Genomic DNA, 16,156 nt, shown 5'->3' on the forward strand with positions numbered 1-16,156 from the left:
TGGCCTCATGACTCTCTGTTACGAAATCCTCAAAGACCCCTCGGCTCAGTACAAAGCATATTATTCTTGAGAGATATCTGAAAGTGCTCTAAAGCAATTAAGGTGACACGAATTGCCAAACAACTGCCACGGCGCCTTAAGCCTCCCGAGAACTTCAAACACCTCGCCCTGAGAGAGCTACACAAATTCACACCCACAAACCATGATTGTAATGATGGTTTGTCAAGTCAGGGCCATTTCGGATTTGGCGCATTTAATCTTGCAGAACTGTTGCACCTTCACACAATGATGGAAGCTGCATAGTGTTTTGATTAAACAGTGCCAGATTGAGGTAAAGGGAAAAAAAAATAATTAATAATTGCGTGCATAAGAAGGGTGTGATTCTATACTCAGGTGAGCATTTGCTTCCAACAGGAGAAACAAGACGACGTCAAACACTTTTCATGGTCTCCACCGACGAGTCAGTCGGCACGGAGTGATCAGCCAAGTGCATTCGTGGGGAAACAATGCCCTTGATAAGAGATCCGCTCAACTTGGGCGAGATGACAGCCATCCATCTTACAGACTCTCAACAAAGCCACAGAGGAGGAGGTGGTGCCACTCTCCCAAAACATGACTGATTGATGTCAGATGTCGAATGCAAATTGATTTACAGCTCTCTTTTGTGCCTGCAGAAGGGTAGGGGAGAGACGGAGCGAAGATGAGACCGAGGCAGACAGAGAGAGATTATAGCGTGTCCTATGGCAATGGCTGCAGGAGTTATTAAGCAATCAAGTCTAGTATGCCTTCACTCACAATTAATTGCTGCAAAACATCCTTGAAAATGAAAAAGACGAAGGAAAAATATGAGATAAAGGTGAAAGCGGAGAGGGTGAAGAAGTCATGATAACCATTTAGTGGATAGAGGTTGGAGAGACCCTGAAAAACCAAAGGCAGAATGACAGCCCTTTGGCAACCACTGAGTAATTAAAAGGTCCTATTAATGCCAACTGCCCCCAAAAGGGAAGGAGGACACTTAAAGAGCCAAAAGGAGAAAGAAAGTGACACAAAGAGGCATGAGTGACAAAGCTGGGAAGGAAAACGATGCTCTCACACTCCCAGATATAAAACTACAATGGTACAGTGGCGGTGGCATATCAAATTGCAGCGTACTTGCGTATAGGGAAACCCGCTTTTCCTCAGCGACACCCGCAGGGAATTCTGAATGTGAAAAGTGAGCATCAGTGAGCCATCAGGCTGGAAAAACTCAAATCAATTTCAAAAGACTGGGAGATGTCTTATGGGTGAATTGTATGATGGCCTAATGAAGCTACTGCTCGTCAACAAACCACCACCTCTGTAATGGAATTTAACCTCCACACAGGACAAAAAAACTGCCTTTTACGTGTAATGTTGTCGGAAGCCTCTGATCCATTTTTCACATTATCACTCGATACGATTGTCAAGAGAGAAGCATAGGAATACAGTTTTTAGTATTTATAAGAGTGACACAAAAGAGCATTTTGGACAAAGAGGTGGACAAGGGTTTTCTTCTTTTCAGGGTCATGTGTGATGTACTCACACTTTCGCGGCGATAACGGAGGGGAAACACGTTAAGCGGTGAGCCACAACACACACGGAGCACAAAGCCTTTTCAAAGGCCTTTTGTGTCCCTCCTCAATCTGACTATTGTGTCCCCCAGACAGAGCCCTGATAAGGTATGGATGGACTTATTAAGGGCACTCAAAGTGGAACCAATGCCGTGTATCCCCGCCGTAAACCTAGTGCGGATGAGCAAAGTGTGCGTCCGCAGCTGAGAGTGTGTTAAATTTAACGGCAATAGCCCGGCACTACTCAGCAAAACAGCACATTTCTTGATGTTCGACAGGATGGTAACGGCACCTGTTAAAGAGACCCAATCTGTCGAAAACACAAATGATTTCATTTCTTGGGGAATTAAACAATATTTATCCTGTGGGACATGAAACGTCTTTATGTCAAGGTCATGCATATAAAGCTATAAAGAAAATCACCACAATTGCTTATATTAATAGATTATATTTAAATAAATGCTACTAATACATTTTTTTTTTTTATGTCAAGGTCATGCATATGTTTAGGTACATTTTTTAAAATTTGTTACTGCACGTGTTGGAGCAATCCTCCTAAATCCTGCTAATAATGGATGAAACTGATATATATATGCAGCCAACAGAGCTTATTGTTTCCCTCAAGGTCGTGCATACTTTTTTGTTTTTAATGATTTAAAAAAAAAAATAATCTTGACATTTGACAACAAATTACTCCATACACACTACTGTGGTTGAGAAAATCATCATAATTATTACAAATAATGGCTGGAACTCACTTAAGTGCTGCTAATTATTTCTGTCAAGGTCATGTATACTTTAAGAGTCCCCCTACGTGCTGCTAACAAAAAATGTATGCCACGGTTGTGTATTTTTCAACACAAACTCACAAAAATTTGACAACATACAATTTGATAAGTACACATTATGCTGACTGCTGGTTTTGATATATTGGAAAGTGTAAGTGCTTCTAACATCCAAGCAAGATTAGCCAGATTCTTCTTTCACATTCTTCAGGAAGATACACCGTACGGACGCTTCACAATGAATGTTTTGAAATTTAGTGATTCGTGGAGCATGAAACCTCTTCTGCTCTGCTTAATAACTTAAAATAGCTTCCTCGCGATAAAATGGCAAATTATTTACGTTACACAAATAATGTTCAGACTAATTGGAGCGCGACGTGATGCAGGACCCTAAAAGAAGGGTGCACACCTGGTTAGTTTTGTTTTGAATCTGAAGACGGAAATTATGAGTAAATTATTGAAAACCATGATCTGTGAAGGATGGCAAGCCCAATTACACAAAATGCTGATTAAGTTATTGCGAATCAAACTAAATATTTAAGGGAAGAAAAAAAGAAACCGTCCAGGATTGTTAAACATGCGCCGGGTCCATTTATTGTTTTTCACAGGTGAACCCAGCAGCATCACTGTCTGTTTGTTTTGATCTCCTCCATGCCTCACACAAGACAAAAAAAAAAAAACAGACAATAAGGTGTCTTTTGTGGAGAAATTGGGGCAAAATTACAGTATAACATGCAACATTACACAACAATCAGTATTTTAAGGTATGCTTTATATACCTTGAAATGTTCTGTGTGCCTAAGCAGAGATAATAATAGCGATTCAGTAATTCAGTCAGCACACTTCAGTGCATTAAATAGGTTTAATGATATGTAAAAGGACTCTAAAATATTGTCTCAGCTTTGTGATTGAGTTGAGATCGACTCGCTCTCCGAGCACATTTTCTCAAATCCCATCGTAACTGTCTGCTTTCATGTTGTGCTTCAGAAATAGATGATGATCAGTATGCAAGTGTGTGTGTGTGTGTGGTGGGTGGGAGCTTGTGAAGGGAGGGAGTGATGGAGGGAAGGTGATTTGAAACAGACTGACTGTAGCCATTAAGGAAGTTCACATAAAACTCTCTCAGGCCATTTACTCAGTTAATAATCGACTTTGTCCAACAGTCACTTTTGACAACGGCCATAAATTTTAAATTTATGTCAACAAAACATATGCTGATCACCTCGCACGGCGTGCTTCCCCATAAAAAAAAAAAAAAGCAGCCCGACCAAGGGGCTGTCTGTCTTCATGTGTGTATGTTTGAAATGTGAGGCGATTACAGGCCTGTGTTATTGAGCCGTAACAGCTTGCCTCGTGTAATTCAGAACTTTTTTTCCCTCCCCTCCTCATTTTGCCGCCAGACTTGGCTGCCCATATATCATAACCAGCACTGCGTTTGCTGAAGTAAGGACCCAGGCTTCCCACCTGCCCCCTGCTTTTAGTATACTGTCGTTAAAAAAGTCAAAATAAGGTGATATACTGATGCAAGTTAAAGAACCCCCCCCCCCTTCATGGGTCTCTGATGGCTTTGAGTCATCCAGATTTCATATGACGGAGCTCCGACGGAGGAAACAAACCACATTAAATCAAACTCATGTGAAAAACCTCACCAAACTATTAGACAAAAACAAAAAACAAAAAAATACTCGAGCGGAGCTGTGCTTGATGGCTCTCGCTTATTTCACATTGCTTGTCTGAAGTATATTTCTCCCCCAGCAGCCTTGAGAGTTGTTTCCTGTCCTCATCTATCCTTTCATCTTCTATTTTTTCTAAATTCTTTCCCCTTCTTCCACCCTCTGTTCCTGAAGGGAGCTATAAAACACCCCGAAATGATGTTTGTAAATAAAAGCTCACGAGAGAAAAGAGCAGACTGAAGGGGGTTAAGATGGAAAGAAGAAAACACTAAAAGATAAAGGAAGGCAATTGATAAGAGGTGGTAAATTGAAGGAAGCCTGTGTGCGTGTTTGTTCATTAGCTGTGCGGGCCAGGGAGAAAAAGAACTGATAATTGGGGAAAGAAGCGCTGCCGAATGGAGCCTGGACTTAAATACTAGGAGTGGTGATACATCCGAGCGGCTCGAGACATTTGGTAATGATAACAAACAGTTGTCAACCCTGTTTATCTCACACGCTACCCGTTAGCTCCAAAAACACCAGAAATACTTGTTTCCGTGGTTTTTATTTTATTTAATTTTTTTGAAACGCCGCTAACTTCCTGCTTCTCATGACCGATACCCACTTTTTCTCCCTTTATTCCTCCTTTGAGAACAGAAACAGATTTAATTCCTAATAAACTTAAAAAAAAATCAAACGAGCCCACTGGCATCAATACTTTTATAGCAAGTTTAGAGTTGGGCTTGGAGGCCTTTGCAGGGAGAACATCCCTGTGCATCTGGGGGCAAATTTGCATACCAAGTTTTGATGGGGTGGACTGACCCGAAGGTTGTTGTTTGTCACCTGGTTCACCTGTGCTCAGCCGTTTGCTCTTTGAGTCGGATTAATTGTTTCTATTCCCGAGTCTGGGTCTGTATGCGAGCGTGTGTACAATGCGACTGTGTGGCTTTTTCTTCTTTTTTTTTTAAATGATTAATTGATGGATGAAATGTTAAATCCGATGTGTGAAATTAAAGTGAATCACTGTCAATAATCAAATGCTAGTGTTGGAGACACCATGATACTGTTGACAGAATTTCAGGGAACTAATTAGGTCAGTTGTAGTTCTCATTATCATTTACTGTTATTTTTATCTTTATGCACATATATATATATATATATAGCACAGACTAACCAGAGTGAGAATAAACAAAATCAGAGCCATGTTGGTTTAAGATCGGGCCAATATTGGGCTAGTTATTATCGTGCATTGCTATTAATGATAAATATATGAATTATAGGTGATTAAAATACATCATTTCAACAAGTCCTCAGCGTGTCATAGCTTTCACACATCTTTAAAGCCACGGTTTTGCTCGACCGGGTTGTAAACTCCATTCTCATTCGCCACAACAGGCAGACAGCAGCTGTTTTGAGTGAAAAGCCTCAGATATACCCAGTGCACAATGCATGTCCAGCATCAACTGAAAGTTAGGGTTATCTGGCAAAAACCGTAGCGCTGAAACATCCATCAGAACTGTATTTTTTTTTTCCCCCCAGGAAAAGTGGAGACAAAACAGAGATAAAAACAAAAAAAATAAAAAGAAGAGAGGTTTAGTCAGACTTTGATTCATCAGGTGGCCGGAAGCATCACTCCAAATAAACACTATTTTTGAACTGCATCTAATGAAAGTGGTCCTGCTCACTATGGCAACCTGATAAGATGGGAGGAGGTAAATAATGTGTTTTAAACTTGTTTTACCATCCACCATCTGCGCTTACTTCCACTGAAGGCCAGGATGCTTTTAATATGGAAAAAATTGCTTCAAGGTTCTAAGTCAGGGGATATACACCTATTTTTTTTCCCCCAATTTAAATGTTTATATCATCTATCACAGGTCTCTATGGCAACATAGATGTCATTTTATCGGACGTAGGAATAGATACCTATGGAAAATTCCAACTTGGGTAAAGGTTCTGTCTAATGTAGGCCAAGGTGATATTTGTACATCATATTTAAAAAGTAAATTTATTTAGAGTTGAGGTGTGTTCAGGATTAGATTGACTTATTTAGTGGCCAATCCCAAAGAAATTCCAAAGGGTAGTGGGAGGGGCATAAAAACTCAACAAATTTCTATTGGCTGCAGTTAGGCATTATAATTGTAATAAACTTTTATCATGTGCTTTAACGATGTAAATTCATTAGATATTCATAATACAGGCACATAATATACCTTGCATGAGGAGAAAGCCTGGAGTTGGAAACAAGAGTCACTGTCAGTAGTAACTGGGTGTGGAACGTGATGTTATTAGAAAAGATGGGTCAATAAGCACTGCACTACAAACACAGGTCAATAAAAAGACTTTCAAAATTATCCATGGTGTAAGTGGGATAATGCACTCCAGAAGTAAAAGCTCACCCAATGGTGCATCCATTTGAGGATAAAAGCGCGGAGTGGATGGGGACCCTTGCCACACGCACACACACTTATATACACACACACACACACACACACACACACACACACACAAAACTCCCTGTCAGGGTGAACAAAGCCAAAATGATGCACGAGGCAATTCAGTGACACTTTGGTGGCTGATCCTAATGCGGCCATAAGTGGCGCAGTGTGTTGCTGCCACCTCTTATTGTAGGTTTCTGACAGAGAGAGACTGGGGGGGGGGGGGGGGGGGGCAAAGTAGTTGTTTTTTTTCGTGTTTCTTGATCCTTTTTTTAATCCTCCCCAACACAAATTTCTCATCCATTAATGGGACTGAACACAAACAGGACTGAAATATTGGCAGTAGATGAAACAAAGGGATCATCAGAGAGGACATAAAAAGAACTTAAAAAGTCAGATAAATAACAGCATGTTTAAAAAGGGAAAAAATAAATAAAAGAATGAGAATGAGAGGATGTACCACCTCCTCCCCTGGTTTGTTGCCCTCTGAAGCCCAGTGGTGACTGCACATCTTGCCTAGAGAGGTACCCCGTGTGGTTCTTAACATTTACACGCATCCATTTTGTGACAGTCTGAAGCAGGTGAAAAAAAAAAGAAGCTCCCTTTCTGTCATTTTATCCCTGCTTTTAAGCTTCCCTCCCAATTCCATTGCCCTCCCACCACTGTCCCCCCCATCCAGCCTCTCTGTCTTTGCTCAATCAAAATGTATCAGGCAAGCTGGCGTAACACCGGTCGGCGTGGGCTGTTTATCCCGAGTCCTCCTGCACATATCAATGACTTGGCCCCCGTTGTCCCCCCGCCGGGGAGACGTTCATATAAATTCAAGCCACACACGCGAATGCCGAGGCACTCGTGTTGAGCATAGATGAGCAGCAGGGCAAGAGGAAAAGAGGGGAGACAGAAGGATGGAGAGGGAGACCGCCGCCACCTTTCATCCTCATTGTGTTATTTATAATATCTCGGGCACTGCCGACCTTAAAGTTGCCCTTAGGGCATCTCAAGAGAGATGAAAAAAACATACTTCACTGTTGTAAACACAATAAGAGATTCCACATATGCCACCTCCTGCAAAGATGGAGCGAACCTTTGGTGGGAGTCAATTTCTCTCAACTTTCATCAAAATCTGATTAGCTCAATTTTCATAATGAGTTCAAGTTTGACAGCTGGCTGCAAGTAGTTAGATAAATGATATCCACAAGTTTCATTAAAAACCAATCAGTCATGTCTGAGTTAGCCCACAAGAGGTGTCCTAACCTGCAGCTGTTGGTGAAACGTATCGCGCAAACTGTTAATGGCCACGGACGCGGCTTTGAAGTGAAGCGCGTGGGAATTCTGTGTCCAATAAATCCTGTTGCTTCTTTTCACAAACATGCACCACCACTACGTGGAGTTTTCAAGAAAATAAGACGACGGATGTCATTTGAGAGGACTGAATCAAGCGAATATGCATGGGAAGCGCCAACACGCAACAGTGCATTTCTAAATTGTAATGCACTGGAAACTAATACTTTGATATGATGGTAGGAGGAAGAAAAAAAAAAAGCCGTCAGGTTACTTCAGTGATTTTTAAACCCTATTTTTCCACTGAAGTCTTAATTAATGACGGTTGTGAGCGTGAGGGACATTCACCTTGCCTCTCGCAGTGACACGTTTTAATAAATGTTGTCACCAATTTCATTATGAAGCAGAAAAAGAGCTGCCTATTTAATGTATTTTTCCCAAAGTACAGGTATAGAGTGGCATTAAATTAAGACTTGCATTTATGTCCTCAAAGCTCATAGCTTACTAGATGTGCATAGATCCTGTACCTGAGGTGAAAAACAAGTAAAACAGAACACCGTCTCAACTTTAAATTTGCACTAATTATCACCACCCAAAGATCTCGGCTAAGAACATACATTTAGAAGAGTATTAGTTTTACGGTGGGAGAACAATAACAGGGAACTTCTAATTGTGTTTCCCGGGTAGTAAGACACTATTTCAGGCTAATCCCAACTAAGATACCTGGATTCCCCCGAAAGCTTAGAAAAGTCGGATTCGCTCTCTAATACCTTCAGAAAAGCCATTTCAACCTCTCTTCTACAGTTGCACTCAATGTAAAGTGCTTCCACCACTTTGACAAAGTCCTTTCATTCAATGAGAGGTGACACTGAAGGAAGAACACGACCCAGAGGTTGCAATTCAAATCCAACAGGCTGCCGGGAGGAAAATCTCACTGCAGAGAAATATATCAAAATCTGTAGAATGAAAGCCATGATGAGGTGAAGGATGTACAAACAGTCGGGGGGGTTTCAGTCCATCGTCGATGAGACTAATTGTTTCGAATAAAACATCTTGTAAGCAAAGTGAGGACAAAAACCGCAGCATCGCTCTGGTTCTACACATAATGTTTTCATGCTTTCAAAAAGTGTCTCTCAAGCATGAAAGTAGTCAAAGTAAAAGTTTTAAACACGATGCACCAGGTAAATGATGTGTATTTATTTTTTGGCACATTATGGTGTCGGACAGGATTGGATAACATTTTACGGGTGTATATACACCCGTATTTATTTTTTATTAAATCAGAAATAAAAATGTTGTTTGAAAAAGTTTCAAAAATATCTATATACCACCCTAAAGCTAAAACTTAAAATCACAAGTATTTCAAGTGGCTGAAGTCATTGCTCACAGCTTGATACAAAATTACAGGCCCTGGATGTCAAAACAAACTGATATCTAGAAAAATCTTAGGAATGCATTGAAATGAAATGTGTGGAATCAGAAAAACATGCGGCCCGTCAGCCAGGATCAGTGATGCAGCAAATCAGAGCGAGCGAACGAACGTATGAACTTTGATGGCAGCGCGACAATATCACTGGTATGAGTTTGTGAAACATGCAGGCTGAAAAAAAACTGCAGAAATCCTGTTTTCGGAGAAGTGGCGAGCGCTTTCCCCTCATTGCTCCGCAACACTTGCAGTGTGGACCTGAGATTGCACCCTTTGTTGCTCATAATAGATTATAGTGCACGATGCACTTCAAGAAAGAAAGCCTGGATAGACAATAGGGGTGACATTATTACAGATTCCAAAAAATAACCATGTAAATGAAGACTCTGACCCCCCCCCCAAAAGAGTGAAAAATAATACTACAGTAGAGGAGTGGCGCTGCTGCGGAGGCTCGGGCCATCACAGTGCCGAGGCGAAGCGAAGCACACAGGTGTGAGTGTGTATATGTGCAGCTCCCTGCAGTTTCTCCCCCAGGTCATTACTATAAATGACAGTGTGCTCTTAGTCAACCAGCCTGGTTAAATAAGGATTAGGGGGGATAAGGAGAAAATAACTTCACACTTTTGAGGGCAGCAAATGGTGTTTGCAAAAGTCTGCAAGCGGAAGCCGAAAGCTTGGCTTTGCCTGCAAAGCATTTGACATCCACAATTCTTCCCCCCCAAATCCTTTTTATTTTATGTCTTCCACCCCCCACCCCCCCCCCCCCCCCCTCTCATTTTAACTAGACCTAAAGACACTTTCGCTCGAGTGTTGGAACAAAGACGTCGGCAGAGCATGTAAGATCACATGTATAAAGTATTTCTGTTAAAGCCCATCTCTGAGACAAACACCAGCCCTGCTGCTCCCTCTTCCCCCTGCATTTCTTTTGAGCATCAAAAGACTCCGCCGTCTGAAAATAGCACGTCAACATTTCTGTTTCGTCTTGTTGTTTCTTTCTCTCTCTCTCTCTTTTTTTTTTTCTTCTCCCTATTCTCGACAATGTTGCCAGTTTGCTGGATTCCTGTTTTTCCTCTCTGCTCCTGTTTTCTTGATCTGTGAGAGGTTACAGCGCATCGAGTGAGACGGTTGGTTCAGGCGTGTGTGTGTGTGTGTGTGTGTGTGTGTGTGTGTGTGTGTGTGTGTGTGTGTGTGTGTGTGTGTGTGTGTCTGTGGTGTGTGCACTAGCAGAGCTTTGGTGGTCTATAAAAAGCAGCCAGACAAAGTCTTCCCTCTCTCCTCATGCATTATGCATCGGCATCACCTTCCATCAAGTGGCAGAAAAACCTCAAAGATGTCTAACTTTAGCTTCCATTCTGAAAGCCAAACAGAGGAGGAGATGTGTTATTTTGACTGCCACAGTCGAGCTAAGCACCTGTTACATCAATAAAAGCTGCGTTTCGCAACAAGAACGGCGGCGGCGACAACCTGTGTGATGGCACAGGCACTCACAAGAGAAGCGGTTAAATGCAGATAGCGGAGAGTACGAAAGCGGGGAAAGAGTTCAAATTAGATTAGACGGCGGGTGGATGAAACTTTGACCTTGCAGAGAAGTTTTGGCTGTGCCGTGGCAGTTAATAATGAACGGAGCGGATAAAAGGCTTCGAGAGCTGAAGAAACATTTGACTTTGGGAGAAATATGTCTCAAAATAAAGACCATTTATTGAGACTTTAAAAGCAACTAAACTTTTACGAAATGTTTTGTTCCAAAACGGTCAGAAATTCAAGGTTCACATGAACGATACATGGAAGTGACGCAAGATATGAGCAAATAAATGTATAACATCCATGTCTTTATAGTTCGAAACATGTTTAAAACATTATTGACAATATGCCAGATGAATGAGGGTAAGGTTTACAAACATGCAATTCATGCAAAGACATTTGATGATGGTGTCACTTTAAACAAAAATGATGTTTTGAGTGAAATATTTCACCCCAAAAATATTTGCTAATATTGTAAAATCGAATAGATGCAATTTTGAATTTCATTTAAATATATATATGAAATGACCTTTAAAAACATATTTGGACCAGGACAATATGTCAGAAAGAAACTAAATTGTTCATCCAGGTCATGAGAAGTATTGGCTTTGCTCTTAATGGCAAATGAAACATCGATTGGTTTATTGATACTTAATAAGAAAACAAGTGCCATGTTTTAAATCGTGTATGTGAGAGGGGGCTGGTGTGCTCAGAATTACAGGCGAGTCTAAATGTGGATTAAAGAGGGTGTGTGCATGCAGTCTCAAGTCATGAACCTTGTTGATATGGAGATTGACCCGAGGTGTTTTACGTCTTATTGTGAAGAATATTGTGATCTTTGTCTTTGAAAAGTGTTATACTAATAAAATGTAAGCAATTATTTTTTTAAACTGATGACTCAAATCTAACAAATGGGGAGGTTTATATTTGAAGGTAGATTCATAGCTTTTAAATGAACATCAACATTAAAGTGAAAATTCAGAAACATTGAAAATTAGAACTATTTGAATCTCAGAGATGAAACAATGAGTTAGGGTTACTACTTAGTTTTGAGGGTAATTTCCATGTATATCGGGAGTGTTAAACAACAAAGGACATTAGCTTTTTTTTTTTATGCATTATAACTATATTTTAGTAAAATTAAATGCAATCAAGGTAATCAAAGTAAAACCCTGTAGCACCCATCAGCAAATGTAATTTATTAACAAATATACCGTCATTCACCGCAATATTTTTTTAGATAAGAAGTTTGAATGGGAACAAAATGTACAACTTTGTGAAGATAACAGTGTGTGGTATGAGTTCAGAGCTATTCAAATAACTTTAAATGCATGAATTTGCTGCTTTTATTTTTTGATTTGCTGCTGAAGCACAGCTGTAGTCACTTCGCAAGGGATCACTGTGGTGAAAATGCGTCAAATCGGAGGATACTTCGACCAGAGAAGTAATATATCCCCCTATCGTCACCCCCCCCCCCCATATAATTGCACAATAACCACATGTACGTGTTTGCAAACATGCATGAACATGACATGTTATTGCTCCAGAATTACCACTCCTCCTGATGTCCAGATGTTGCTTATCTCTGAAAAATACTGGCACGCTCTCAGTGTTTGGTTGACAGCAGAGTCCTGACTTCATACGCCGCTCTGTGTAAACACACTCTTGTTTGTCTGGAGACTGCAAGGAGACCTTGTGATTTTATTTGTGAGAGCCAGAGCGGACCAGTTGACAAGGTGATTATTTTGGTATTTGGAAACAGCTCACAAACTATTATGCAGCGCCTCTGGGATTGATTTACTGTACGGCCTGTAATGCAGGACAGATCGCATTCTGGGAAAAAGATAGTGGCGGTTCTGTGTTTGTGGGAGAAACTCTGGGAGCATGTGTTTGGGTTTGGTGAGTGTAGACAGAAATAAAAAGTATTTAAAAGAGGGGCAAAAAATAAAAAAAGCGAGGTAAGATTGTAAGGGCTTATTTTGACACTTGAGATGTCCACAGGCAAGTTGTTTTGATACGTTCGACCTCACAAACGTGTGTGTGTGTGTGTGTGTGTGTGTGTGTGTGTGTGTGTGTGTGTGTGTGTGTGTGTGTGTGTGTGTGTGTGTGTGTGTGTGTGTGTGTGTGTGTGTGTGTGTGTGTGTGTGTGTGTGTGTGTGTGTGTGTGTGTGTGTGTGTGTGTGTGTGTGTGTGTGTGTGTGTGTGGCGGCTCGGGGAGGTTCAGGTGGCAGCGGTGGCGCTGGGCCATCTGCACTGTCATTCACCGCACGTCTGCCTTCCAAGAGTTGCACAGCACCCACGGGCGTCCCAAACAGACCCAGCCGGAGCTCTGCGGGGCTGCAGTAAACAAGTCGCTCTCATCTCAGAGTGTGTGCTCACGTGTGTGTCTGTGTGTGAGTTTGTATGTGTGAATGTGTGTGTGTTTGTGACGGGTGGTGAGACTCTGATGTGTACAGGAATATAGAAGTATTGCAGAGTGTCTTAATGAGTGTTTCTTGTTTACGGTTTATGATTGCAGCAATAGGTTTGAAAATGTCTAGTTTAATACATGAAGTATTTCATGTATATACATTACACCCATGCGTATTGTGCTGCGTTTAATCCGACTTACATAGTGAAATGATTGTACATGTGTCTTGTCATTTCTGCAGGTTTTCTGCAAAGAAATCGTCTTCTCCATGCAGAACAAAATGCTTTTTGAATGACATGTCACTTTGATTTCTTTGTGCAGTAGAATTGTTTTCTTTTTGTTCTTCATCCTAATTTCCTTAACCTGATCAGTTTTAATATATTACATGGAAGTTGAATAGCAATAGATCCACACTCATTTCGGATTGCGCAAACTGTATATTACCAGTCATGATGATGTTGTTGTAAAGTTAATCAAATGTATTTGTCATGTTCGTGAGTTAGAATAAGTTTTCAATGAAATTGTGGTTTAAAAACACAAAACAATCAACTACTTATCCTGCATCATATCCCTCCTCCCGCAAAACTTTCTTTTCATAAAACAAAATATAATTTCCCCCTCAAAAAATGTTGTCCTTATGGGAAAAGAAATGTATTAAATATGACTTACTAGAGACTAAGCTCGCTCAAAGGAAGCAAAAAGATAATGAAGCATGACAATTGCTCCTATTTCTGGCAGCTCCGCTGATGTTCCCTGGAGGTTCCTAAACCTGACTTTGGGAATCATTGGCGGGCGTTATGTAACCGGAGCTCGCTCGCTTCTTATTTATACCTGATGTCTCTTCTTCTTATTCAGCTCCTTTGCCGTCACAAGGCAGCAGCCTTCCTTTCAGCCTCATCATATCTGACCTAAAATGCATGGTTAACTATGGATAAACATATTGCTTGTGACTGTCACAGCTTATATTAGTACCTCCGTCTCCCTCGCAGCATCCTATTAAGGGGAGAAAACTTCAGCGAGTGAGTGTGACAGCTGAACAGCAGCCAGTGAATGAAGTGGGCGGTCGGTGCCAAGAATTTCTGCCGACTTGAATCGGTGCCTTTGCCTGCACAGCGGAGGGTCATGTGAGAGTTTGGGTTTGTGTGGAGTGAAATATAGTTAACACAGTCAACTTTGTAAATTTATTTTTCTTTTTTTTTTACTTTTTTCTGAAGTTTTATCCAGCCACAGAGGCAGTCCACATGGCCCGGGAGTTAGTTAATGATGTTGGTGTAGTGCAGCAAGCAGAAAAGAAAACTTGAGTGCTACTTACACGTCAGGTGAGCTGTGATTGCAAAAGGCAGGTGTAAGAAGCTTTTAAAGGTGCAAGGCACAAAAACTCGGGGCCCAATTTTGATTCAGTACAAAAGCTGTGAGAGCCAGACAGGTTCTATTGTAATCCTGTTAATGACGTTCAACGGAAGGTGTGTTTTAAAAATAAATGGTGGGGAGGAAGCATGTAGGGTTTATTAAAGCAAAAATCCATGGACACGATCTTTAACCCTTGTAACAGCCAACAATGGATCAGTGTCAATAATACCACTAATGTAGAAAAATATTTATTACAATCAGAATTGAGAGACAGTGCTCCAAAAGTATGCACTTTTATTGATGCATTACATTATTGGCTGAAATTCCATCATTCTGAAATGATTTTATTTATTGCTTCGTTATCCATATAATAATTTATTCGATTATTGCCAAAATGGTATTTTGATAATGGCTCAAATATTATATTACAATGTTGGCTAGCTATGGGCTTTATGACAGTGAAAAAAGCCCAAATTATTCCATTATTGGCAGGTTTTATGTTATTGGCCATTATTCCATTATTGCCGGGTATAACTCGTTGAACATCGGGTGCAAAAACTGACGTTACCAAATAGGGTCCTTCGCCTGATGGAGTATAATCACGACTCTTAGCATGAATGGTCTTAAGAGGTTGCCGACCCCCCCCCCACCACACACACACTTTGGTGTCACTTCTGTGTACACGGAGGGGAGAGGAAACAATGAGACAGGCGTTCCAGGGAGAACAGAAGCAGAGCGGGAAAATATATTGTGTGAGCAAAAGGATAAAATATGTGCTGACAGCTTTTTGGCCGGAGGGCCTGAACACTGAAATAGTAGCGTCTGGGTGTCAGGCCGGGGTCCCTCCCTTCACTCGAGAGCAGACTTTCCCCTGACCCCGGCAAAGGAAAAACATCCCACGCGACTACAGTCAACTGATAATGTAGTATCTGACAGATAATGCACTAACTTGTCCAATCGTGACACTAATACACCTTGGAATGAGCCGATATAGCAGGAAGGCCTGTCAGCTCGGCAAAATCATTTTATTTATTGCATTAGGAGCGAAGCGAAACAGTCGGAGCACCACGACAACAACGGGGTGAATTAGTGCATTCCTGCCCAATAGAATTGTTACATAATGAGATGTTTTACTCCACTGCTGGCTTAATAATATTGTATAATATAATAATGTCAGGGTTTTTTTTTGTGTATTCTGAAGGTTGCTGTGACAAATGCGATGTGGTCTGGTGTTTTTGGGCTGGCAGTGAGAGGGGTGTGGGTGTACCTTTTCTTTACAACAGGTTAGGGAGAGCATAAAGGAAGAAATCGATATGACTGCTAATGCTGTGACTCACCAGACGCTTCTGTGTGTGTGTGTGCGCTGCGGTGTGTGTGTGTGTGTGTGGTGGGGGGCCAGACAGGGAGCAGGATGGCGATCTGAACAACAAATAGGACCTTTAAATGTCCTCCATTGCCAAAACTAGTGTGCATGCGTGTTCCTATGCTTAACTATGAGAGGCAGGTGATATTGATATTCCCTCATGTCATAGTAAAGGCCCTCCACTCGTCATGAATTAGTTCATTGATTTTCATCATTGCACAATGACCTCAGCCGCAATCCTGCCGACTGAAATCCACACATTTCCACAATGAGCATGGGAAAGCCGAGACACACCACAATAACACTCCTTAACATGCTGCAATTAAGCAAACTGAACTTAT

At 41.2% G+C, this 16,156-nt stretch overlaps 1 protein-coding gene across 1 annotated transcript in view; it reads right to left on the reverse strand.

Moving 5' to 3' along the window:
• zbtb16a (zinc finger and BTB domain containing 16a) overlaps positions 1-16,156 on the reverse strand; it is a 154,652-nt gene that overhangs the window by 96,456 nt on the left and 42,040 nt on the right.

The sequence above is a fragment of the Lipophrys pholis genome (assembly GCF_963383615.2).
Source record: "Lipophrys pholis genome assembly, chromosome: 16".
In the NCBI taxonomy this organism is placed as follows: Eukaryota; Metazoa; Chordata; class Actinopteri; order Blenniiformes; family Blenniidae; genus Lipophrys; species Lipophrys pholis.